Here is a 24831-nt window from a genome sequence, read left to right as displayed (position 1 = left end):
ATTTTTATTTTATTTACTTTATTTTATTTTTATTTATTTTTATTTTCTTTATTTTATTTTTAAAAGTTACCCTGGGGTGTCTGGGTGACACATTCTGTTAAACATCCAACTCTTGGTTTCAGCTCAGGTCATGATCTCACAGTTGTGGGTTCAAGTCACATGTGGGGGGCTCTGGACTCTGTCTCTCTCTCTCTCAAATAAATAAAAAAAAAAAAACTTAAAAAAAAATTATCCTAAAAAACATAGTCTCAGAAATTATTCTTGGGCCATTAGTGACCTCTCATATTATTTTCAGAATCTGTTCCACCAAAAAAGAAAAAAATCTATTTCACATCAAGCTTGATAACTTGATTAATTATGCTCATCAGAGTTCCCTCAGAAGAGTAATGCCATAGTAGTAGGCATGTCTACAAACATATTCAGTCTGCACCTGGCCTATCAATAAGAGTTCAATCAAGGAATCTGGCATAGGAAATAACCAGAAACGTGCCGATCTTATAACTATTTTTGTTGAGTGAAATTTACTCATAGAACATAAGAAATATTGCCAGGAGCTTAGTTTGGGCCTAGAAGTCTCTAATTTCTTAGAGGAAAAAGGGGAACTGGAACTTCATTTTATTATTATTATTTTGTAAGAGTTTATTTATTTATTTGTGAGAGAGAGAGAGAGGGAGGAGGAAGGGGAGGAAGAGAGAATCTGAAGCAGACTCGACATTGAGCTCAGAGGCCAGTGTAGGGCTGAATCCCACAACCACAAGATCATGACCTGAGCTGAAACCAAGAGTCGGGCAATTAACTGATTGAGCCACCCAGGTGCCCCTAGAATTATATTTTATAATCCATTTAAAGGTAAGAAACCAGACCTTTCTTAAGGGAAGATTATTTATTTTTTGGAAACCTTAAGATACTTTTAGCAGAAACTCTTAGAAAGTCATTTGAGACACCTGTTATTTTTTCCAACAGAGATTTCTCCAGCCTCACTTCCTTTGGTGTAACTGAAACCTTCCCTTGGGTATCAGTGGCTGTCTACTGTGCTACCTGTGCAGATTCCATATCTACATCTGATTGGCCTCTCTATCTATTATTTGGAAGTAATCCTAGAATACGTTCACCTCTGTCAACTAAGACCACAATGCCTTGCATAAAGTAAACTTTCAACAAATGTTAGCCCCACGCTGCCTCTAGCACCCCCAGTCCCTTTTCTCTGAAGGAAAATCTAGAATCAAATGTCCTATGGCCTATGAAGGCATTATAGTTTCCAGCATGATCTTCTTTGTTTGTGGTCAAAATAGATTTCAGAGGAACTCTAGATAAAATATTTGGGTGGAAATATTCAATGGATCACTTGAAAATGGAAGAAAATTTAAGAATAAATTTAGGGAGTGCCTGGGTGGCTCTGTGGGTTAAGCCTCTGCCTTTGGCTCAGGTCATGATCTCAGGGTCCTGGGATTGAGCCCCACACCAGGCTCTCTGCTCAGCAAGGAGCCTGCTTCCCCCTCTCTCTCTGCCTGCCTCTCTGCCTACTTGTCATCTCTGTCTGTCAAATAAATAAATAAATAAAACATTTTAAAAAAAGAATAAATTTAGGAACTGGGGATATAAATTGGGAAATCATCTAGCTAGAGATTTGTAATGAAGCTGTGGAAGTAAATGGATTTACTGAGAGGATGTAGGAAAGAGAAGGTGGATGAGGAGAAAACCCCCAATTTTATTTTTTTAAGATTTTATTTGTTTATTTGGCAGAGAGCGATCACAAGTAGGCAGAGAGGCAGGCAGAGAGAGAGGGGGAAGCAGGCTCCTCGCTGAGCAGAGAGCCTGATTCGGGGCTTGATCCCAGGACCCTGGGATCATGACCTGAGCCAAAGGCAGAGGCTTAACCCACTGAGCCACCCAGGCACCCCGAAAACCCCAATTTTAATCATACAGGGAATAACAACTCTGGAAAAAAATTGACAAAGCAGTCAATGAGCAAGGGAAAAATGAATATTTACTTATAATAGAAGCTATAAGAAGTGAGTTTCAAGAAAGATTAATTGTGAGGGTGTCTGGCTGGTTCAGTCAACAGAGCATGTAACTCTCGATCTCAGGGTCATGAGTTCAACATCTATGTTGGGTTAAAAAAAAAACAAAACTAAACTAAACTAAAAAGGGATGCCTAGGTGGCTCAGTCAGTTAAGCATCTGCTTTTAGCTCAGGTCATGACCCCAGGGTCCTAGAATCGAGTCTAGCATCAGGCTCTTTGCTCAGTGGGGACCTGCTTCTCCTTCTGCCTGCTGCTCTCTCTGCTTGTGCTCTCTCTGACAAATAAATAAATAAATAAAATCTAAAAAAAAAAGAAAACTAAAAAAATTTGGGGGGTACCTGGGTGAGTCAGGTGGTTGAGTGGCTAACTTGGTTTCAGCTCAGGTCATGATCTCAGGGTCTTGGGATGGATCCCTGTATTGGGCTCAGCAGGGAGTTTGCTTGAGGATTCTCTCCTCCCTCTTCCTCTCCCCCTCCCCCTGCTCACACTCTTTCTCTCTCTCAAATAAATAAATAAATCTTTATAAAAAAAATTTGTTCATTTATTTCAGAGAAAGAGAGAGGGATAGTGAGAGAGAGCATGAGGGAAAGAAGAAGCTGAGCAGGGAGACTGAGGTGGGGTTCGATCCCAGGGCCCCAGGATCATGACCTAAGCTGAAGGCAGATACTCAACCCACTCAGCCACCCAAGCACCCCTGAATAATTTTTTTTAATAATAAAATAAAATAATTTTTTAAAAAGTTACTTTTAAAAAACAATGTGTTAAGAACTAAAATATTTAAGGAAGATAGGAGGAATTCGTTGATGATTGAGAAGTAGCTAGTTAAACTAATTACAAGAATAGTTGTTATAAGAACTAGCTTGCAAGAACTGAGAAGTGAATCCAGAAGGAAGTGGAGCTGATGAGAAAAGCCACTCTTCCAAGATGGTGATAGGAAGAAGAGCACTACTAGCTCAGTATATGAAAGGGGTAGCAGAGCTGGAGTTTCCATAAGGTGTACATGCTGAACCATGACATAAGTGCTGTGAATATAGTAGATGGCAAAATAGGCATTAAATCCTTCCCTCATATGCAAGCTGCTTTGTTCTATGACTTTGTAGTCCCTTCCATCAAAAAAATAGAGTTCGTTTCTCCCTGGAATCTAGACTTGGCCATGTGACTTGATTGGGCCTCTGGTACATGAGCAAACATGATACAAATAAAGGCTTAAAAAGTGCTTGTATAACAGGTTCACTTGCTCTTTTCTATCATGTTAACTAACCTGGGCTTTTTTGCTGGAGGATGAGATGACATGGAGAGAGGCCCCATCTGTTCCAGTTGAGCCCCAAACATGTGAATCCAGCCCCCGTAGAACCTGCCCAGACTAGGAAACTTGTCTAGTGAACCACAAAATAGCAAGAGACAAGAAATGTTTATGTAAGCAACTATATTTTGGGATGGTTTGTTACACAGCAAAGACTACCTAATACAATGGGATTTCATCCTTTTGCACTTATTCTCTGGACTAACTTAATTGTGAATAATATGAGACGCTTAGAGTGTGTCTTCTTTGAAAACAAAGAACAACAAAACTTGCAAACTTCAATAATGTTGAAGTCTGGTGACCAGACACCAGAAGTCATAAGCATCCAGTCCTGAATTCAGAATACAGTCCTGAATTTAGGTAAGCACCATTATAAATGATATTCAAACATCAAGGAAATTCTCTCCCATAAAGTCTGTGTAGTTTATTTACATCAGAAGCACAGGTTATCTCTGAGCCTTTATATGATAGCCTGCTGATAGGGAATTCTATATAAATATGGTGGCAGTTTTATAAAAATTAGTGAACTGATTTCCACAACAACTTTAAGTTCACACAAAGGTTAAAAATGATATATTAGGAACATTACCACTTACAGCAGAAAGACTAGAAACTAGGACATATGTGGGACACGGGTGTAAGAGCAGAAGCCACCATGGTGGTTATAGACAGCACCTCTGGGTTCAGGAATGACTGCAGTAAGACACTGTTGTACTTCACAACCCCCTGAGGATATCTTGTATCACTGCCCAGTAGTATAGTTGATGTTCACTGCAAGAACTCAGAACCATTAAGAACATATTAAATTATGTTCAATATATTCTGTTTAATGAGGCCAAGAATGGAATCCATTTTATTTCAATTTCCATAAAATAGCTCAATTTTTAAAAAGCTTGGTCCTTAAAGGGTGGAAGCTTCAATTCACTGGAAAACTCACTTCTTTGTGACACTTCATTTTCTGATGATATAGATTGGCAAGGTATTAATTTAGATGTGTTCATTTGGCATTATAATGGAACCTGAGACTGTAACAGTTACTTCCAGAGACAGTAAGGAAGCATTGTCTAGCAAATGTTAAGTAGAACAGTACTTTGTTCAAATTAGGAAGCTGACATTGATGTGACTTCTTCTTCTTCTTCTTCTTCTTGTTTTTTGGTTTTTGTTTTGTTTTTTGTTTTTAAACAACTATCAGCCCTTTGTGGCCTCCTCTGTTTTTAGTTCATGCTTCCCTGGTGCCAGATACTACCATTAACCACTTTGTGATTTTACCTAGCAAGTACTAGAGTGGTCCTTGGTCAGCAATTCAGGCTTTGGCTCAACCTCCACAGAGTCCCTCTTTAGCAAGCCTACATCTTGAACTCCTAATCCTCATCCATCTTTACTGTTATTTCCTGGATATGGAATAATTATTCTCATCCTAGTTCTTATCACTGAAAACATTCATTGTGGGCCTACCACTTTCTGTGTAGGACACAATTAGCGCTTCCTTAGTCCTTTGTCCCACCTTGCCTATTATATCATCTATCAGATCTAATTTTGGAGCCGAATTCCGATACCTAGGCTAAGTCGACCATCACCTTGTACTCTGATCCAGGGGTCACTGAACTGAGCTTTAGGCTTATGGAATATAATATTCTCTTGGTGCTTTATGTTGCCAAACTTCTCAATTTTCCTATGTGTTCTAATATTCTCCAAATACCAGCTCTGCTATTTGGGATTTTGCCTTGGATATAAGTGTTTCTAAACTGAGTTTGGAGTATCAAGACTTGAGTTCTAGTCCCGATTCTGTCCCATGTTAGTTACATGACCTTTGAAAACCATTTTACTGGAGTGGCTGGGTGGCACAGTCAGTTATTAAATGTCTGTCTTGGCTCAGGTCATGATCCCAGAGTCCTGGAATCAAGCCCTGCATTGGCTTCTCTCCTCTGCAGATAGTCTGCTTCTCCCTCTCCCCCTACTTGTGTTCCCTCTCTCTTTGTCAAATAAATAAATGAAATCTATAAAATAAATAAATAAAGTCTTTAAAAAAATTGTTTTACTTCTCTAAGCCTCAATATATTTATCTTCATAAGGAAGTCATTGCAATGATAGTAGATAATTCATGTATGTAAAGCGCCCAGTACAGTTCCTGACACATAGGAAATACTCAATAAACATCGAGGCTTTTCATTTTCTCTTTCTTTCATAATTAATCTATGTCTCTTTCAGGCCATTGTCCTTTGGATTTTGTATACTTTTAACTAAGTCCGTGAATGACAAAATTCTCCAGTCATTTTTATGAACTTTCAGCTTCTCACCAAGTACAGAACAATGTAAAGAGGGTGGGGTTGGCAAAAGCTATAAGCTGCTCTTTCATTATGAATGACCTGGTATTTGAGATCATGTCTCCCAAACTTCCTTTCTATATATCATGCTTGCCACTTGTCATGTCTTCTTCCCCTCTAAACACCTCCATATTAAAGAATGGTGGGGGCTCTTGCAGGAAAAATCACTATTTTTAGTTCTAACATTCAAAAACTTTGGTGCCAAAATGGGAATTTTTCTCCTGTAGAATGAATTATAAATGTTACTCCTGTTCTTATAATTCCCTCCCTTATCTTTCCCCTAAAGAATGTGAAGATACTAATCTGATTAGTGATAATAGGAAAGTACTGATCTAGCTTAGCTTACTTAGCTCCTCTGGGCTTTCTCTTTAGGGCTGTCTGCCTACAAGACGAACTGCCCCTCTCCTCCAGTTTCCACATGATATCCCACGTGGTCTGGGGGACCACAGAGTGAGAAGCAGACCACTTACCGTCCCTTCAGCTGCCTAGGTATGTGCTCTGCTCCTTCCAAGGGCCAGCAGCTATAGACTTGAGGTAAAAGAGTAAAAGGCCTGATTTCAGACACAGTTCTGTTCTCTGATTTAGCTTTTTTTTTTTTTCTCCCAAAAAGAAAGGATATTTGGATCTTAATGGACTCTTACGATTATTTCTCATTTGGCATGTCAGAGATCTCAACAGCAACCAATAGTGTGAACAAGATTTAGTATAACCTTATGTCTTCTATTTCTTCTCACTAGTGCCTAATTATTGTGAGCACACTGTCAGAGAACTGTAGACCATAAAGACCTAGGTGCAGCTCGACCTCCTTCATTTCACAGACAAGGAAAAGGAGACTCAGAGACATTGAGTCACCCACGTACACATGAGTAGTCAGTGGCAGAACTAGGGTTTGGAAACCAGGTGTTCTGATTCCTGACCCAGTAGGGTTTGGAAACCAGGTGTTCTGATTCCTGACCCATGGTGTTTGCCAAACACCATGTTGCCTCTTCTTAGCAAAGTATAATTCAGAGCAGGTCTCTGCTGGGGACAGAATTCTCCGGACCCTCTTATCAATTTCTGACTCTCACCTCCTAGGTTTCCATCTTGTGTTCAGCCTGGATCCAATTATTATTAGCTTCTGGTCCTCTCACCCATGTGGCTATGAAGGATTGTGTGCATTGAAAATCCACACATCCCCAACATGTCTCCAGATCCCAGGAGAACTGAAGAGTCACAGGAATAGTTCCTGAGTCTTTTAAACCAAAACCACCTAATTTGGAAGCAGGGCTGGATAGCTTTGGTGTACACATTCTAGGAACATTATAGCATCAACGTCTTTTCCACAGCTAAGCAATACGGAGTTGTCATATTCTTCTTTTTCTTTAACATTTAATGTCAGAAGTTTAGAGCCCTCTAGAATGTTGAAAATGCTGTGGAATGATATTCCACATTAGCAGACAATTTTGTCTACTGACAACATGAGGCAGGATTTTCATAAGAAATACAATTAACACATATACATGAGGCAATGGGTATAACCATAGTTGAATTTCCCAGCTATACACTACCAAGTCTAAAGTCATGCATTTTCTAACTATCCGAACAAAGGCAGAACAGATAGAGTCCTTGGGAAACATGCTGCCTGTGTCGCAGATAAATTGTACCTTCACTTCCAGTTCCTGGCAACTTACGTTTGATGTCAGTTTATTGGGCAGCATCAGCAGTAGCTGGGGCTCCTGCTGCTTGAAGGAGAGAGAAGCCCTAAGGAGTGAGCAGGATGGGTGACTTGTCTCTGGAAAGCCCAAGTGATAGAGACTCTCAGAATATGTATATAGGCATGTATGTGTTTGGTGGTGGAAAGAACACAATGGTGGAGCATGAAGAGGTTCTCTACACCTTCCCCTATGCCCTGGCTTCCTGGGAGCTCTTAACAGGCAACAGTCACCTTCCAAAGAGAAATGGCTGTGGCAGTGACAGTACAGGCAGACTCCAGGGCAGAGCTTCCAGTCTATCAGCCTGAATGAGTGATGCTTTAATTATCCTAATTAGAGATTAATTTCTTAATGTGGATGGGAGTTTTGGGAAATAGTCATCCATTTTATGTGTAATCTCCCTCTTTGCCCATTATCATCCCCAGCAGCTTAAGGTGTGGACCAGATAAGTGGTGCCTGGGTGGCTCAATTGGTTAAGCATCTGCCTTCAGCGTGGGTCAAAATCTTGGGGTCCTGGGATCAAGCCCTGTGTCAGGCTCCCTGCTCAGTGGGAAGTCTGTTTCTCCCTCTCCCCCCACCCCTCCCTCAACTCTTGCTTTCTCTCTCTCTTCCTTCCTTCTCATCAAATAAATAAATTAATTAAATATTTTTAAAAATTAATTAATTTTTTTAAATAAACATATAATGTATTTTTATCCCCAGGGGTACAGGTCTGTGAATCGCCAGCTTTACACATTTCACAGCACTCGTCATAGCACATACCCTCTCCAATAATAAAATATATATTTTTTTAAATTAAAAGAACAAAAGATTGGACCAGACAAATGCTACCTTTGTAAGGGAGTTACAAAGTGATAAAAGCCACTACCCAAAAGAGAAAGGAGGAAAGTCATTTGGTTCTGGAGATCAGAAGAATCAAGCAGTTAGCCATGCATGCTCTGATTTGACCTTCTGGGGACAAATCCAAGAGAAAGAAGCAATGAAACAGATTTGAGGAGAAATCCAAAAGCAGAGAGAGTTTGTACACCTCCCTTCAGATCAGGAATGCTTTACTTGCCTAACTCATCAGCAGGCAAGCTGTATCTCTAAGTCCAGCTCCAGGGGGAGACCGCCATGCAAGACGCTCCACTGTAGCCAAGAAGTTCAGCAGAGCAAAAATGGTGGCACAGCCCAGCTCATCGGAGGGAGCTAAGTTAGGATTCCCAAGCTTCTTTTAGCTCTTCCTTTAGCTCTGTAGCTCTCAAAGTGCCCAGGATTTCCAACTAGTTCTGAGGCTGCAAATGTAGATAATGGGGCCAACTGAAACATTTACCAGGGGATTACCACAGTAGAAGTTCAGTGACCCTGGGGCAAAGGGCTTCAGGGCACACTGCCCCAGGTTGGTCATAAGCATAGAGCCCTTCCTAGAATGAGAAAAGTGCTGACTTACTGAGATTTGTAGTGGAGCTGGATTCAGGATTCACAAAGCCAGAGTCTCAGGCCCTGATCAAGCTAAGAGAACAGATTATATGGAAGTTTGCCTGCAAATATTGTTGCTGTCATTTCCTCTCCTACCTGTATCTACAAATGCATGGAGTCTGTTTTCCTTCCCCTTGAGTCTGGCTGACCTTGCAGTTTGTCTTGACCAAGTGATTGTAGCTAAAGTGGAACACGTATGAGGCCCTAGCCTGGCAGCTTTTGTTTTTGTTCTCTTGGAAGCCAGTTGCCTTGCTGTAAAGAAACTCAAATCATACTCCTGAATGATGAGAGGACATGAGGAGAAAGACTGTGGAGGATAAAGGTCATCTGGGACATTCCAGTCCCAGCCAAGCTCTCAGCTGAATATAGTCACATAAGTGAGCTCAGCTAAACCATGTGCATAGACTCATGAAAAGCAATTGTTGGTTTAATGGTTAAAAGCCACTAAATTCTGAGATGGTTTATTATACATAAGATAACTGTAACAAACACAAATTCACAAGTCACAGATTTAATCCGTGGGATCCTGTCTGGCCAGAAACAAGCTTGGTCTAGCACCTTGCAGGAGAACCCAGCAAGGATCCAGAGGAGAGATAATAGCTCTTGGGTGTGAGGCCTTCTCTCCCCACCTGTATGCACCCATGCACCAATTTAGGAAGGAATAGCGAGAGGGAGAGAAACAAGTTCAAAAAGGTAATATGGTGGGTGGAATAATGGCCCCCTAGAGATATCCGAATCCTAATCCCTGAATCCTATGAAAAATTACTTTACATGGCAAGGGGGAATTAAGACTGTGGATGGATTAAGGTGACTAATTAACTGATCTTAAAGTAGGGAGATGGTCCTGGATTATCTGGACAGACTCTGTGTGATCAGAGTCCTTAAATGTGGAAGAGGCAGAAGAGCCAGATCGGGGAGGGGGGGAAATGAGATGTAAGAAGAACCCCATCGGCTGTTGTTGGCTTTGAAGATGGAAGAATAGGGCCACAATCCAAGGAATACAGGCAGCCTGTAGAAGCTGGAAAGTACAAAGAAAGAGATTCTCCCCTGGAGCTTCTAGAAAGGAAGCAGCCTTGCTGACACCTTGAGACCCATTTTTGGGCTCGTAAACTTTAAAACAGGAACATAATAAATTCATGTTTTAAATCGCTAAATTTTTGTTCATTTTTTTAAATAGCAGCAACAGAAAACTAATACAGGTGATAAATTATAAGTGATTGAATAATTGCTCAAAATAAGGCTCTCTGAAACTGGAAGAGACTGAGATGGTTTTAAATGGCAATTTTAAGATCCCCCCCACCCCATATCACCCAGTGTGGAAAAGGCTGGAGAAGTAGGATTAGATCATTTATGAAAAACAACAACAACAAAAAGCTGCCTCTTGGTTTTTTACACTCCTGAATATAATGAGTTAAATTTGAAACCTTGTGCACCTTGGTCCAGAGGCTTGATTTTCAGTTAGAACCACCCGCCCTTGGAAGAGTTGCACATTAAACTTTACAGAATGAATGAGTTTATCTGATTGCTTCTGAAAACAGGAGTAGGATGGGGCGGGGGATGGGAGAGACAGAGGCAAGTTCCGAGCACCTCGATTCCTTGGCGGGGACAAGGGGGAAGGAGGACAGGTTGGTTCTGACTCCCAGGCAGACACCCCTTCCGTACTGCTGTCCTCGAGCAGAGCTGTTATCGGTCCCATTCCACGTGGCTCTTTACGAACAGTCTCGGAGGTACCAAAACTGTGCATCCCGCGGCACGGAATGCAGGTAGGCGTTCATTATGCCCAACAGCGAGAACGATGGTTTCACGTCACTTAGGGCTTTCCCATTTTCACTGTTTCTTTCTGCTGCAGTTTTGATACCTGTGGTTTCAGTTCGATAATTGGAGTCCCATATTTCATCATTGGTCTTTGGCCATTGCTTTTTGAATCTGAAGTTATTTTCAGTTTTTAAAATAAACTTTTCTGTCACCGTCCTCAGTTAGTATTCATTCCTCTTGAAAAGACTGTTAACAATATGATGTTAGATAAAACAGTCCGTAGTCATGAGATGCCACAGTCTAAGCATGCCCCATGCCACTGTAACAATCACCAGTGACTTATCATTTCAAAGACACACAATTATGTGAGGTACTTTAAGGGCAACTACACAGGTACCTCCGCTGCTCTGGAGTTCCCTCTTAATTTATCAGCAGCTCCTGTTTGGAAATGGGAGTGGAGAAGGAAGTAGCATCAGAGTAGGGAGGGCGACCAGAGGTTAGTGACTGCTCAAGTCATTTGGGGGACAGAGTAAGGGAGGGAATTGGGCATCAGACCAAATAGGGTTAAAGCCACTCTAAGACTCTGTGATTCTGAGAGGTTACTTACCCTATCTGTAACCTCTGTATCCATATATTAAAAAAAAAAAAAAAGATGACGGTGGAAATAGTAGTGCCTGCATCTTAGGGTCAATGTGATGATTAAGTAACTTAATTCATACACACCACTTAATTCTAGGTAGAAAGTAAAGGTGGGATGAATACCAGTCCATTTTCATTCAGACATCACAAGTTGAGAAATCAACACTTTTGCCAGATCACAAATATTTTTCTCATTTATTGTTCATTTTTACTATGCATCAAGATAATGTTTATCTCACTTTGCTCCCTTCACCATGTGAGGTTGGTGTCGGTGCCCTACACACCTGGCGTCCCTGGAAACATTTGAGAGGACTGATGCCGTTTCCAGGTTCCCTTATCAGGCCTCCATTTCTGTTTCCCAGTCCCTGCCTTTCCCCATGTGGTTCTAATATCAAAATATTTAGTCCATCTGTCCCAGAAGGCTTTGGTCTTTCTCTTCATTTGTGCTTCTTGAAATAATACGCTCCTGAGGCACAGACTGTTCCTTCATCACTAAAAAAGGTCAAGCATTTATTAGTCTGTGTATAAACATGACAACAAAGGAGCCCTTGTAAAAATGGAATGTTCAGCTTGGATAGAACACAGAGGAGTTCCTCTTGAATCTGGCAAATTCCCTTGGATTTCATCTCCTTTAAATACACCATGTTAATGTCACTGTTTCTGTCTGGGTTCTGGAGCTTTACTTACAAATCCTCTTGAACCATTTGAGGTGCAAGCTTCTTCATTTACACAGCCCGTAAGTGCACTTTCTTCTTCTTCTTCTTTTTTTTTTCAGTTCGAACAGTGTTTCTTCAGATAAACCAAACCTAGTGCTATGAAAAGAAGGTATACTCTCCTGTGTGTCACATTACTGCTTATCACAAAAAGGGGAAATGGCTTTTCTTCATTCACCGACAGCCATTTCGCACAGATGTTATTCCCAACCTTTTAGATAGCAACTCATGGAAGACCAATCTCTGATTCATTTTCCTCTTTAGATGTCCTCTTCAGATGATAGTAACCCCAACACAGAGCTTTCTCTCTCACTCTATCATCTAGGTTTTCATGTCCATCATGGCAGCCATCATTGACATTAGCCTGTTCCCTTTCTCAAACTCTAATCCCTTCAGACAGTATATATTATCTCTTTGTAAGATTTAGCTTCTGATTCAGTGATACGCATAATCTGGGTTTTAAAATGTTTTCAAATTTTCATAGTCTCTTTATAAGCTGTTGTTGATGTTCTTTATAGAAAGCTTTCTTTTTTTCTTTCCTTAAAGATTTTATATATTTATTTGACACAGAGAGAGAGACACAGTGAGAGAGGGAACACAAGGAGGGGGAGTGGGAGAGGGAGAAGCAGGCTTCCGGCTGAGCAGGGAACCCAACGGGGCTCGATCCCAGAATCCTGGTATTATGACCTGAGCCAGAGGCAGATGCTCAATGACTGAGCCACCCAGGCGCCCCTATAGAAAGTTTTGTTGTTTTCCTTATCCAAGGATTGAAGAAGAGATGGATTCTCTAATGAGGCATTTTCTGAACCAGTCAGTCTCAGGTAAATCCTATCTTCGAAAATGGTGATCGTGTTTCATGTCCCTGTAAAGCCAGTAGAGTAAAAATATCCACCTCTTATTGGAAAGCCCAGATTTTATGTTTCTGGTGAGGATTGCAGGAGTTGCAGGAGTATAAGGCTCATTAAAATGGTTTGATCAATCTGCTTTCCTCTTCTGCTAAAGTCTCAGTAGGAGAACAGTGTACATGAACAACAGAGTTGTGAATCCCTTCTGCCCTAATCTTCTTCTCCCCTTCCAGCTCTCCTTTCCCCTTGTTCTCTTTTTCTCTCCCCTTTTTCTTCTTAACTTGACTTGCATTTTTGTCCAGGGCTGGCCAGGGAAGCAATGAGACTTGGAAAAGAATCTACAACGTACTGGCTCACTAAATAACTTGTTTTACTGCTATGAATTTCTCTGGTGTATGGCAGGAAATCATGTGATTGCACTTTTTCAACTTAATGTCAACTTCTATTATTTTGTAACTACATAAGTGAATGTCAGCCCTGAAATTTAGGGGCCTACCCTTCTCACAGGAAGTACAAAGCACATTTCATTCAAGTAAATGAAACAAACATCTGCTTTCGTGGGCTGGTCCCAATTTACTTTTCTTATTTCTTCTTCTACCACCTCCCTGACACACACAGACACACAGACACACAGACACACAGACACACACAGACACACAGACACACACACACATAGTTTTTAACACATCATATCATTCCCTTTCCTTCAAGCTTAGAACAATTTCCTACTTTACCGGCTTTTAGAATACTTCTCTTCCTACTATCCCGTTTTCATTGAAAAAATTTCTACTTGTTTTTTAAAGCCCAGCTTGCTGCTGCCTCTTCTTAGAGTTCTCACTCAGGATCACTCTCTCCCTCCTCCTTACACTCAACGGTGTTTTACTTTTAAATGTCACCCTTGCTTTGCCTTTGTTTGCTTGTCCTCCTCCCCCTTACAATGCAAGTTCCTTCATGGTAGGAGATGTCTCTGTATACTCCAGTCTAGCATAATGACTGCCATAATATAAGCACTGGAGTAAGGACCTATTTAGAAACTGTCCCTGCTCCTCTTCCCCCAGGGGATTTACTTGGAGACAAGTCCCGGAAACCAGCTTCAGGTAACAAAGCCCAGATACAAAGGTGGGTCAGGCCAGTTGGAGACTTCCGGTCAGTGGGGGGATGCGTACTGTCTCCCTGGTTACCGAGGAGTATGGGCCCCCGCCATTTGGGCGCCAATCCCAATCAAAGTGTAATAGGCTGGTTCAGATGTCTACTAGGGTAAACTGTAACTCAGTTGGTCACCTAGCATCACTGGGGAGTTTCCTGTGTGTGTTATGATCTCATTGGCCACCTGTGCGTGGCCAGGCCCGACCTCATGGCCTTTGCCCTTAAAAGTTAAACTGTGAAACAGAGAAGGGTCACCCTCTCTTGTAAGAGGTGCGTCCCCGACCGTTCGGTTAGATTCTTGATGCTTGGTGCGAAATAAAACTTTGCTTGACCTTCGCTTTGTATCATCAGTCTCGCTCCTTTAATCACGGACCCGTTATTGGGGTATAACAACTGGAATGTTTAATGTCTTAATGTACTGTTGGTTAAACTCTGGGAGAATGGTTTTCTCAAATTCCAGGCAGGGGAATCAGAGAGTCTCTACCAACCAAGACATAAAAAGATAAAGAATTTTTTAAAAACATTTTATTTAACTATTTGACAGAGAGATACAGAGAGAGAGAGGGAATGCAAGCAGCGGGGGGTGGGAGAGGGAGAAGCTGGCTTCCCGCTCAGTAGGGAGCCTGATGCAGGGCTCCATACCAGGACGATACCAGGACGCTGGGATCATGACCTGAGCGGAAGGCAGATGCTTAAGGACTAAGCCACCCAGGTGCTCCATAAGTAAATTCTTTAAGAAAGAAAGAAAGAAAGAAAGAAAGAAAGAAAGAAAGAAAGGAAGAAAGGAAGAAAGAAGGTGAATTATGGACAGAGTCCAGCAGCAGACTGTGGGAAGGAATAGTTTCAGAAATAGGAAAAGAACATAGGAGTGAGGTCACAAAAGCTAAGAGAGAAGTCAAATTCAAGAAGGAAAGTGTGGTGACTGGGATCAAATGCTAGAGAACTAGGGCAACAACTAAAGAGAAGTGCAAGGTCAATATTTATTTTTTTAGATTTTATTTATTTATTTGACAGAGAGAGACAGCAAGAAAGGGAACACAAGCAGGGGGAGTGGGAGAGGGAAAAGCAGGCTTCCTGCTGAGCAGAGAGCCAGATGCAGGCCTGATCCAAGGACCCTGGAGTCATGACCAGAGCTGAAAGTAGATGCTTAAGGACTGATCCACCCAGGCATCCCCAATATAGGATTTTTAAAGGAAGGAAGTGAAAATTTCTTTTGGAAGTTTCTTATTTTCATGGATGAAACAAGTAGTTGATAATTAAAACCTAACAGATCTAGGAGTATGGGAATCAACATTTCATTAAGACAATTATAGGGATGCCTGGGTGGCTCAGTTGGTTAAGCAGCTGCCTTCGGCTCGAGTCCCACATAGGGCTCCTTGCTCAGCAGAGAGCCTGCTTCTCCCTCTGCCTCTGCCTGCCATTCTGTCTGCCTGTGCTCACTCTCTCTCCCACTCTCTCTCTGAAAAATAAATAAAATCTTAAAAAAAAAAAAGAAATCAAAACCTTTAAAAAAAAAAAGACAATTATAGACTTCATAATGTCTCACCAAGAAAACCACATTCCAATCTAAATTTCCTTGTTCCTATAAGAGGAATTATAGAAACATGACAGAAACTTATCTATTCCTCATGACTCCATTAGAGTAACTAAGGAACTCCAAGCCATGTGCCCTCCTTAGTTGGTAAAACCCTATCTTGTAGTGGGTCACTGTGGAAGAGTTCTCAAGGAAAATCACTGGGGGCTGGATGGATGAAGAAAATCATCCATCAACAAGACCCTAAGGAGTAACAGAAGAGGAGCACTTAAAAGCAAAACATGCCTTGAAATCAATATTCCGATTGATTGCTATGGTAATGGTTATCATAATTTAATTTATATTAATTTATATTTATCTTATTTCTAGTAAAAGAAAATATGGCCTTCTTTCTGAAATAGATTAATTTAATATCAACACAGAAACAGTAACTTTTTTCCTCATTTCATTTTTGGGGAGGAGGGGAGACCCTTCTGTCTATTCTTTTATGTATTCTTCCATCCATCTCTCCATCCATCCATCTCTCTATCTGTCCATGCAAATAATTTTTAAGGCCCTCTATTCACTGGGCTTTATGCAAGTTCTCAAGTCTACAAAGAAGAATAGGGCCAGATGCCAGACCTCAACATAGTCACTATCTACTATATATGAATTTGATCTAAAATATCATTAAAATTAGGGCAGGAATCAGGATATATAACACTCTTTTAAAATAAAACCAAAAGATATGCTTTAGGCAGCATCTCTGTACTTCTTCAGTATACTAATCCTCCCTGACATTATTGCTATCGCTGATAAATGTCAAAGGGGAGAGTGATATTTTTGGAGCTGATTTTTTTTACACTCTTACAAAAATAGATTATAAACACATACACATATGCCATAGAAAGAACTTAGGCTAATATTTTTATACAGGGACAAGCATTAGCATATTTTTAAAGTTCACAGTTACATTCCTGTTGTCAGTTATAATCATCTGTTGGCTTGAACTCCTTATTTTATGATAACTAACAAAATCTAGTGGTATGATGTAATCTGCTTAAATTTCACAAGAGCATGAGAATTTTATAGTCAAAGAGTTTCTGAAGGAGGCTGTGTGTTTCAATATTTTCAAGCAACCATCTTCATAAAGGCATGGTGCTAAACCAACAAATAATTATCCCTAATAACACAAAGCTATATTTGAATGCAAGTTCAAATGAATATTCAATGAATATTTCACTTTGAGGTACTTTTTCCCTGTTCATGATATTAGTCCACTATTTAGTTATAATTTATAATAGCCATATGCTTTGGGGAAAGATCGTATATACTAAGGCAAAGCACAAAGGAGTCAAAGTTCTCTATGTCATCATGCTACTCTGCTATAGGCCCCTCTTGAAGTTTATGAGAGCCTCCAGTTCCTCTTGGAAGTTTATGAGTGCCTACAGCACTGGCGGAGGCACTGATATTGATCTGGATTGCTACCCAGACAAGTGAAAGATACAGTGCCTTTCATAAAAGTCTCTGGAGAAAGTTAAAGTTATTCTATTTTTGGAGGGCCTACCCTCACATAAAGCCCCTTGCTTGTTGGGACCTGTTAGTAGTTGGATTATCATACAACACACTATGTTTTGCTTAGTTCAAGGAGTACTGTGGGCAGGGTCAAAACAGTATGTACAAAGGCTGCAGAGCTTTCTTTTTTCATCACAAATTGCAGCCTGATGGGTAAAGACCAGAACTGGTGGACTACTGAAGTCACAAACTTCATTTTCCTATTTCACTCACATGGCATAAATTAGCTCTGCTGCTGTAACAAACAGCCCTCAAATCTCAGTTACAACTACAAAGGCTTTGTTTCTGGAATCTGTAATAAAAAAGACAGGTGCATGACATTAGCCTCATGTCTTCATTCCAGATCCAGGCTGAAAGAGCCTTTGCCGTTTTTGGACATGGCATTCTTAAAGCAAAGAGAAAAATAGCAAGAAAGCTGCTGGAAACATACAATAGTCCTGTCTTAGTTCAGATTACAACGACAAAAATACCATAGAGTAGGTGGCTTCAGATTTCCCAGTTCTAGAGGCTGGGAAGTCCAAGACCAAGGATTCAGTGTCTGGTGAGGATCTGCTTCCTGGCCTACAGACAGCCGTATTTGCATTGTGTCCTCACATGGCTGAGAGAGTCATCTCTTTTATGTCTCCTCTTACAACGGCACTAATCCCTCTCATGAGGGCTCCACCCTCATGATGTTATTACCTCCTAAAGGCCCCCCCTCAAATATCATCACAGTGGAGGTTAGGACTTCAACATGTGAGTTTTGGGTGGAAACACGTTCAGTTCATAGTAGGCTCTTAAAACTTTTGCTCAGATGAGGCATGGCGGAGGTTACCCACGTGTCATCGGCTGAAGTCCTCACATGCCCAAGCCAAACATCAAAGGTGCAGAAATTGTGTACTCCCCACCCCCAGGAGGAACAGCAGGTTGTGTAATCCTGTCAGAAAGGTTGAGTTTCTGGGAATGAAAATACAGTCTCTCATACCATGTCTCTTGCTGTAGCCCCCAACTAATTCTCCAGACTATTCTTCTAGTCTCCTTCTCTTCCCGCCAGCTCAAGGAGGATACTGTGGAGTTCCACGGAGGGAGGCTGCACAAGAAGTGAGGCTATAGCAGCTGTTGGTTCTGCTCTTCCCCATTTTGTTCTCATCAGCCTCTGAGTGCAGAAGGCGGAGTGGGTTGGAGAGAACTTCAGGTAAGAGGGAAAACAAATGAGGGAACGAAGACCTCTCTCCGTACTCAAAGGGCTCACTGGGGTAGACAGAGTGACCTTTATGTGTGTCGCTAGAGGGCTGTGCCTAAGAGAATGTAATTGAGCCCACTCCTCAAAGCCACCATCCTCTTCAATTCGTATTTACTGAGCACCCACTGAGACACCAGCTCTGTACTCAGAACTGCAAACTCTCTTGGGCTGGGAAAAGCTCTCATTTGCACATTAAAAAGCAGACAGCCAGAGGAAACCCACCTTTTTTCCCCTTCCCAGTCACCCTGGGAGAGAATCTCCTCTCTTCTTCATTCATGTGTGGAATCCCAATTAAACATAGTCAACAAAGGAAACTTCTTACATTGTAATATTCCTCCCTCTCCCCTTGCTTTATTTGCAGTCTGGATTTATTGCTCAAGAATTGCCTCCTTTAAGCATCATCCCCTATTAACCAGAGAGATAAAAGCCATAAAGGGAAGGGAACTCCTTCAGTTCTCTTTGCCAGTTGTGAGACAGAACAGCGCCTTTACAAGGGGAGTTGACATCTGTTGACTGAGACTGCCCGTCCTGCACCAGGGCTGTGCTCATGATCGGAATGCAAACTGCAGCCATCAGAGACACAGCCCCGTTTGAGAACTGCGTGAGCCCAGAGCAAATCTGCTTGGGCACTGGAAAAGAAATTGTGTGGTTTTAAAGCAGATGTATGTTCTCAACGTGGTTGGCTTGTAAAGCAATAAAATGCGGGAATTTTTCCCCCTTAGCCTATCACAACTGTTAGAGTAAATAGTGTAACTTAAGACAGGGCAATTCTATCACAATTCCATGTAATATTTAGTCCCTATAACAGGATGAAACTTAAATTAGCATCACAGATAGAAGGCATTTCATTTTCTCACGTATGGTACAATATTAGGAGCAAACAACATATGTCTCCATGGTTATAAACAAAGGTGTCATGTTTGCAAAACAGATCCTATATGTAGAACATCTATAAATGGGATAAAATATGGGGTTTTCTTTGGTTGAAATAGTGTTAAATATTTCAATCCACATGATTTTTATAAGAAACCTTTCTCCTTCTCCGTGAATATCAATAAGCCTTATCTTTGCATTACCTTTTTTCCAAACCTGAGTTTTGGGCTCAGTTCTTCCTCTGTGACCTTGAGACATCAGCTGGTCTGAGTTTCCATTTCTTCACCTGTAAAATGAGGGTGTTAAGTTAGATCAGGGTTTCTATAACTTCTCTTCTGAGGAACAGTGTTTCTAAAGAAACTAATAGGGGTAACATTTTTTAAAGGGGGTTCCATGGTCAAATAAGTTTAAAAACTGTGACATTAAACAAAATCAAACATTTCTTTACTGAGAACTTTGGTATACTAACGGTATTCGTTGTGATTCAGGATAAGGAAGATAAAGCACAGACATTGTTTCCCTCATTTTTTTTTTTAAAGATTTTATTTATTTATTTGACAGACAGATATCACAAGTAGGCAGAGAGGCAGGCAGAGAGAGAGAGAGGAGGAAGCAGGCTCCTTGCCGAGCAGAGAGCCCGATGTGGGGCTCTATCCCAGGACCCTGGGATCTTGTTTTACCTCTTTAACCCATTGTGCCACCCAGGTGCCCTGTCCCTCATTTTTTTAACTAGAAAACTTTTTCTTGCAGATCATTTTTAAAAAAGATTTTATTTATTTATTTGTCACAGAGAGCTATCACAACTAGGCAGAGATGTAGGCAGAGAAAGGGGGGTGGGAAGCAGGCTCCCTGCTGAGCAGGAAGCCCAATGCGGCGGTGGCGGGGTTGGGGGGGCTGGATCCCAGGACCCCGAGATCATGACCTGAGCCGAAGGCAGAGGCTTAACCCACTGAGCCACCCAGGCGCCCCTCATTTTTCAGAACCAGTCTATATATTAGACTTTAAAGAACTTCAACTTATGATATTCTGTGATTCTATTGCCTGTTTATTCTGCCCCAGCTTCCCAGTTTCTCTCTCTTATTTCAGGAAAAGAACTACCCAGGCTCTGATTCATTCATAAGGTGAATGTCAGTCTATTCTTCATCCTTTTCCCCCTGCAATTTACTTATTTGGAAAATTTCAAACCCACAAAAAGGTTGAAAGAATGGTAGAGTAAATGTATGCTCTTCATTTAGATTTGATAGTTGTTAACATTGGGCTCCAATTTTGCTTGCTTTCTCTCAGCACACACACACACACACACACACACACACACACACACACTTTAGGTACTATATATATACTTTTACCACTGAAACATTAGAAAATAAATTTCATGACAATTTATCTTTACATTCAAGATGTATCTCCTAAGACAAGAACACTCTCTTGTATAACCTCAGAATCAATACTACACATAAGAAATTTAATTCTACCTAAGAGCATCTAATGTATATTCTGTAATTTAAGTTTCCTTAATTGACCCCAGAATGTTTTTTATAAATTTTTTCAAAATCTGGTATCCATTAAGGTTTCACACATTGAAATTGGTTATGTCTTCTTGACTTCTTTGATCTAGAACCATCTCTCTAACTTGTTCTTTTTTCACAAAATTAACTTCTTTTGAAAGGTCCATGTCATTTTTTTGTAGAATGTTGACCATCCTAAATTTGTGTGATTGTTTCCTTATAATTAGATTCAGTTTAAATACTTTTGACAAAAAATTAATAGGTGATAATGTTATATATTTCAGACTGCCTCATATCAAGAGGCATATAATATCACCAGTCCATTATTGGTGGTGTTTGAGTAATGATGGTGGTTGTTAAGATATTATTTGCTATATTTCTCTATAGTAAGGCATTCTTTCCCCTTTGGTATTTTTTTCTTTTCTTTTCTTTTTTAAGATTTTATTTCTTTATTTGACAGAGAGGGAGAGACAGCTAAAGAGGGAACACAAGCAGGGGGAGTGGGAGAGGGAGAAGCAGGTTCCCTGATGAGCAGGGAGCCCAGCGTGGGGCTCAATCCCAGGACCCTGGGATCATGACCTGAGCGGAAGGCAGACACTTAACAACTGAGCCACCTAGGCACCCTTCCCCTTGGTAATTAATGAGTGAACTGGTAGTTGATTTTTTAAAAAATATTTTATTTGTTTATTTGACAGAGATCACAAGTAGGCAGAGAGGCAGGTAGGCAGAGAGAGAGAGGGGGAAGCATGCTTCCTGCTGAGCTGAGAGCCCGATGTTGGGCTCGATGTGGGGCTTGATCCCCGGACCCTGAGATCATGATCTGAGCCAAAGGCAGAGGCTTGACCCACTGAGCCACCCAGGTGTCCCAAAGATTGTTATTTTGAGACTTGTGAATAACTTCTTTCCCAACAGTCCTTGACCCAGAGGCATTAGCATTTATTGATGATCCTTGCCTGGACCAATCATTACACTGGTATTACAAAGTAGTGACTTTTTTCTATCAACCCTTCTGCTTTATTAGCTGCCATTCTTCTATAAAGAAGATCTCCCTTTCTCTCTCTCTCTTTCTCTCTCATTGAGTATCATGATGTATAGATTCTTTTTTCGTTCAATGTTCTGTAAGCTCTTATTGTAAATTCATTCTTTTCACATTCATTCAGAGACTACTCTGTGCCAGATACTAAAGTGAGATTAACCTAATGTTAATCTTAGTATCCTTTACTTTTCCCTATGGTACTTAAGGAAACTATCGCCATGGACAATTAATCTAGATTCTTGAACTGCCCACCATTTTGTTACAGAGATTTGACAGGAAGGAGAAAGAACTGAAAATCAGGATGAGAGTGGAGCGAGGTCTCCAGATTCTAATTGTTATTTCACTTATTTTTTTATTTATATATTTATTTATTTATTTATTTATTTTTTTAAAAAAGATTTTATTTATTTATTTGACAGGCAGAAATCACAAGTAGGCAGAGAGGCAGGCAGAGAGAGAGGAGGAAGCAGGCTCCCCACTGAGCAGAGAGCCCGATGCGGGGCTTGATCCCAGAACATGACCTAAGCCGAAGGCAGAGGCTTTAATCCACTGAGCCACCCAGGCGCTCCTGTTATTTCACTTTTCTAAACTTTGGGCAGACTACTGTGGTTCCTGCCATCACCAGTGGTGTTCTAAATCATCATCCAGGAAATAAAAATCAGTTCCCATCTCTGTGGAGCTATACTGGATCTCCCTCAGAAGACAGAAAATACTAAAACCAAGAACTCAACCCCAGTTCCTGGGCTCAGGATCCCCAGAAAGACAATAAATTTTGTTTCTGAGCACAAAATAGGTCATTTAACTAGGACCCACGTCATTAGGAAGATTGGGGGAAATATATCCATGTCTTCAACATATAGCAGGTTCTAAAGCAAACATCATGGTACCAAAGGGCCTGGGCAAGACAGGAGTTGCAGAGCATGTCCCTGGGCAAACAGACCACAGGCCTCACACAGGAAGAAATTTCTCCTCCCTGGAAGGATCTGAATGATAGATTCCAAATAATTAATCACCAAATAAATAAAACACAGCCTTTGGTGCAGCCTGCTCTCAGTGGAAGGATAAAGGACCTTCTGTTCCTGGGAACAAATAGACTGACCCTTCTTGGTCAAATTTTCCAGTGGAAGGAGTGTTGTGAATGTTATGCAAAGGGAGATCTTTTGCAGTACAAGCCTGGATGCCCTAGGGCCCTGCTGACTGACAGAGGTCAGAAACATATCCAGAGGATGTACAATCTCTTGGATTTGATTTTATTGCTTTTAGGGGAGGGTCCTTGCTCCCTGTGGAGCCCAGAGACGACTTCTCCAGCCCTAGAAAAATGCACAGTCTGTGTTCCCAATGGGGTGGGTCAGGCAGAAACTGGCATTGTGCCAGGGAATCAATAGCAGGAGGGAGAGGGGGGCGGACAGTGATGGTGATACCTGGAATCTTTATTACCTCAAAGTTTACAAAACTTCAGCATCTGAGGCCATGGGGGAGGATTCTCGCAGCTGTCAGAATTCTTCCAAAGGGATAGGGGCCAAGTGGAAAAAGCCCAGGTTTTAGTAGTCACAAATCTAGAGTTCAAATGCCATTCCTGAAATGCACAAGACATACAGAAAGTCTATACAACTTAGTTAATACCAGTTCTCTCTCATTTGCAAAATAAAAAACACCTCTGAGATCTCTTGTGGAAATCATTTTAAATAAGGGAAAGCATGTGTGTCACTTTATTAGGTAGGATTCCTTTCATTCCAAGTAACAGAAACCAACCTGAGCAAGTTTAAGAAAAAAAGTGAGAGACCAGAGAATTAATTATAAGGTAATGATATTCTATTCTTGACTCTTAAAGTCAAGATTTTAGCTAAGCCTTATAAGGAGGTTAGAACCAAGACATAAAAGATTATCATCAAGAGCCATTATAGCTTCACTTTGCATATCTGTCTTCTCTCTTCTAAGCCAACAGAGCTGACACAGTGTGACTACCCATAGCTTTTGAGTCTACATATCCCTTTCTAAGACACCAACTCAGAGGGAATGGGAATCCCATAATCTCAATTTTGAAGTCTCACCAAGAGTCTGATTCCTTACCTTACTTATAACAGGAGTTCATTGTGCATGACTATATGGCAGCTGGGGACAGCGGGGCAGAGCAGTAGGGTTGGAGAGCATAAACATGCTGAAGAAGGTCACCTGTGGTGAGTGGTATAGCTGAGGGGATGCCTACGAGCTGGGTAGATGTTCTAAAACATTTTGCACGGATACCTACCTCAATATCTGTCACATAATGTGGGTGTTAATTTTTCTTTTTCCTTCCTTTTTACTAGATACGATGATCTAAGAGAAGAGTTGGGAACAATTGCTCCAATTATTCTGGGGTTTTTTTGACTACTGAAATGGGAATCATAGGGTCAACATAGTTTCTGGCGATAATAACACCACTGGGATATATAAGGCAAGCTGTGTACTTTTGAGACCTTCCTTAATCTTCCTATATTTGGCTTCTAGCTGTGTTCTCAGAAATCTATCTGCCCACCCTTGGAAAATTCCTTGTTTCTGATGATAATGATGGCAAGAAAAATCCTTCTATGGAGAAAAGTGTTCTGTATGGAAGCAAGTGGGTTAGAAGGTAATGGTTGGGGCTAATGCTTGAAGAACATACTAAGAACAGAATTGCTACAGAGACATAGCTGGCCTTTTCCTACTGTTGCAAACCACATTCCCAAGTGTAGCAACTGTGGACAAAACCAGTACTCCCTTCTTCTTTCCTTTCTTTCAAAGAATAAATGTTTACTGAGCTGAGTATTGTGCTTTTGACAGACACACAAAGAAAAGCACCCAAGATGTTTTACATGTTCACCTTTCTCTCCTGGGGAAGTAGAGGGCCCAGGCTAGGATTTCAGAAACCAGGGATGGGCACTAGAGTAGAGAAGACAGTCCCCTAATTATAGAATGCTGATCAAAGTGACACTGGATAAGAGCAGTCCAGGAATTGAGGAAGGCCAAAGCACTCAGACCAAGGGAGTAAATGGAGAGCATGGATCTGGGCCAAAGGGTCAAAAAGGATGAGCATGCAGGGCAGGGCCAGCAGGTGAGGAAGAGCATGATAACACCCACAGAGGCTATAAACAAACCCAGGTAAGAACCTCTCATGGTAAGCCCACAGGCTGTGGTCTGGGAGGGATCTCTGAAGGTACTAGGCCACGACTTTTGGGCCTAGGGAAAACA

The 24831-nt window shown here is 41.1% G+C and overlaps 1 long non-coding RNA gene across 4 annotated transcripts in view; it reads left to right on the top strand.

Annotated features, from left to right (window-relative positions):
• The first annotated feature begins 11794 nt into the window (after positions 1–11794).
• LOC116584710 overlaps positions 11795–24831 on the top strand; it is a 47115-nt gene continuing 34078 nt past the window's right edge. For 2 of the 4 annotated variants that reach the window (XR_004283296.1, XR_004283295.1), the window contains exons 1-2: positions 11795–11929; positions 18019–18159. This is a non-coding gene — a long non-coding RNA (uncharacterized LOC116584710). Of the gene's footprint in view, positions 11930–18018; positions 18160–20166; positions 20202–23930; positions 24367–24831 lie in introns of those variants that run through there. The other 2 variants (XR_004283293.1, XR_004283294.1) reach the window with 2 other exon arrangements.

The sequence above is a fragment of the Mustela erminea genome, chromosome 2 (genome assembly GCF_009829155.1).
Source record: "Mustela erminea isolate mMusErm1 chromosome 2, mMusErm1.Pri, whole genome shotgun sequence".
NCBI lineage: Eukaryota > Metazoa > Chordata > Mammalia > Carnivora > Mustelidae > Mustela > Mustela erminea.
This window is presented reverse-complemented; position numbering and strand designations above follow the sequence as displayed.